The sequence below is a fragment of the Otolemur garnettii genome, unplaced genomic scaffold (assembly GCF_000181295.1).
Source record: "Otolemur garnettii isolate 467f Iridium unplaced genomic scaffold, OtoGar3 scaffold00063, whole genome shotgun sequence".
NCBI lineage: Eukaryota > Metazoa > Chordata > Mammalia > Primates > Galagidae > Otolemur > Otolemur garnettii.
In genome coordinates, this window is record NW_003852458.1 from 10,214,180 (window position 1) to 10,217,248 (window position 3,069).

Below are 3,069 nucleotides of genomic sequence, written 5' to 3' on the forward strand. Positions count from 1 at the left end.
ATTTTTTTTAGAGACAGAGTCTCACTTAATTGCCCTGGGTAGAGTGCTGTGGCGTCACACTGCTCATAGCAATCTCCAACTCCTAGGCTTAGGCAATTCTCTTGCCTCAGCCTCCCAGGTAGCTGGGAGTACAGGCGCCCACCACAACGCCAGGCTATTTTTTGTTGCAGTTTGGCCGGGTCCGGGTTTGAACTCACCACCCTTGGTATATGGGGCTGTCGCCCTAATCACTGAGCCACAGGCACCACCTGGAACTGAAACTTTAATCAAGAGTGATTAAGGGCTCGCTGCCTGTGGCTCAAGTGGCTAAGGCGTCAGCCACATAAACCTGAGCTGGAGGTTCAAATCCAGCCCTGGCCCACCAAACAACAATGATGGCTGCAACCAAAAAATAGCCAGACGTTGTGTCAGATGCCTATAATCCCAGTTACTTGGGAAGCAGAGGCAGGAGAATTGCTTGAGCCCAGAAGTTGGAGGTTGCTGTGAGCTGTGATGTCACAGTACTCTACCCAGGGTGACAGCTTGAAGCTCTGTCTCAAAAAAAGAGTGATTAAGGCCAGGCGCGGTTGCTCACACCTAGAATACTAGCACTCTAGAAGCCAAGGCAGGTGGATTGCCTGAGCTCACAGGTTCGAGGCCAGCCTAAGCCACAGCGAAACCAGTCACTAAAAATAGTCAGGCATTGTAGCAGTATCCTGTAGTCCCAGCTACTTGAGAGGCTGAGGCCTCAATAGAAATGCTTGAGCCTAAGAGTTTGAGGTTGCCATGAGCTGTGATACTATAACACTCTACCAAGGGGCCCTATGGCTCACGCCAATAATCCTAGCACTCTGGGAGGCCAAGGCAGGTGGATTGCCTGAGCACATGAGTTTGAGAGCAGCCTGAGCCAGAGCGAGACCTCCTCTCTAAAAATAGCCAAGCATCGGGGTGGGTGCCTGTAATCTCAGCTACTTGAGAGGCTCAGGCAACAGAATCAATGGAGGTTGCTATGAGCACTCTATTGAGGGCGACAAAGTGAGACTCGGTCTCAAAAAAAAAAAAAAAAGAAAGAAAAAAAATCTTTGGTAAACATGAAACTGGAAAGAGAATTAGAAATACAGCTCTGGGGCTGCACTCATAGCTCAGTGGATAGGACGCTGGCCACATATATTGAGGCTGGCAGGTTTGAACCCAGCCTGGGCCAGCTAAAACAACAATGACAACTGCAACAAAAAATACCCGGGCATTGTGGCGGCACCTGTAGTCCCTGCTACTTGGGAGGCTGAGGCAAGAGAATCGCTTAAGTCCAAGAGTTTGAGGTTGCTGTGAGCTGTGACACCACAGCACTCTACCTAGGGTGACATAATGAGACTCTGTCTCAAAAAAAAGAAAGAAAGAAAAGAAAAAGAAAAAAATATTGCTCTTGGCTTGGCACCTGTGGCTCAAGTGGCTAAGGTGCCAGCCATATACACCTGAGCTGGCAGGTTCAAATCCAGCCCGGGACTGCCAAACAACAATGTCAGCTGCAACCAAAAAACAGCCGGGTGTTGTAACAGGTGCCTTTGGTCCCAGCTACTTGGGAGGTGGAGGCAGGAGAATCTCTTGTGCCCAGGAACTGGAGGTTGCTGTGAGCTGTGATGTCACAGTGCTCTACCCACGGTGACAGCTTGAGGCTGTCTCAAAAAGTAAATAAATATATATATATCTTTCAAGCTTTCAGGTTGAGATGACAGGATGTTATTTCTTCATAGGATGGTCTTCCTAATAAAGTGGAGGTATGTCAAGGTCATAAAGCTACCAATTGCCTTCACTCATGCCACTTTAAGACTTGCTTTGCTAGGCTAGCGCCTGTGGCTCAAGTGGCTAAGGCGCCAGCCACATACACCTAAGGTAGCCGGTTCAAATCCAGCCCGGCTGGCCAAACAATGACAGACGCAACCAAAAAATAGCCAGGCGTTGTGGCAGGCACTTGTGGTCCCAGTTACTTGGGAGGTGGAGGCAGGAGACTCGCTTGAGCCCAGGAGTTGGAGGTTGCCGTGAGCTGTGATGCCACGGTACTCTGCCCAGGGGGACAGCTCGAGGCTCTGTCTCAAAAAAAAAGACTTGCTTTGCTAATGAGATCAGAGTAGGTGAAGTGCACTCCTGATCTCTCTTCTTCTGTGGACCATATGCAACTGGATAGTGCCTATATTTATTTCTATGAGTCTCCTTTTTGATGGCTGACCAACTCCACTTCTAGCCTTCAATTTGCCAAACAAATTAGGACCATCAATCAGGTGAAAGTCTAGTCTTAACTGCCTGGGTAATATTTAGCTTTTTTGAAGTGACTTTTTCTGTCTCTGCTCCAGTATGTGTCAACTTTGAAAGCTTAAACTTTAGCAGATGATCCAGCTTCCAACACCGTAGCGGGCCACTTCACTGTAGACTCCATGTACTAAAAGCATATACCACCCTCATGCTCCCTCCTGTGTAGTCTGTGGGAGGAATGTATTAGTATAGCAGCCAGCTGACAATAGCATGAATTATACAATGTGGTTACAAGTGAGTCATCCCAGATTATTTGGAGGACATAAGTTGACATGAATGTTGAGGCTCAAAGCTGAGAAATAAAGAGGCACTAAATAAATACCTTAAAAGAGCAATCTGGGACCAGATATGTTCCTTCAAAAGGCTTTAAATTGGTGGGGGGAAAAAAAACACCTTTCTACAATCAATCCCCATCTTCTCCACCTCTCCAATCTAAAAGAAGGAGCAATAAGGTGAAGACCTGAAGGGAGGGAGGGCCAGGAGTCATTAGCCCTGGGGAGAGGGCAATTTCTTCCTACCCTGTGGAAGATGGGAAGGGGGTACATTTCCTAATCCCCCCAGGGGAAATTGGAAGGGCAGCACTTGACTGGCAGAGATTTCACAGACCACCAAAGCCTGTACGAAAGGTCTTTATTGGCGAGGGAGGGATGCTGCAGAGCAGCCCTAAGGAGGAGAGAAAAGAGAAGAGAAAAGAGGAGAGAGGAGGAGAGAGGGAAAGAGGAGAGAGAGGAGAGAGAGATCAAAAGAAAACCGCACTGTATATAGGTTCGGTTAGGGGAAGTC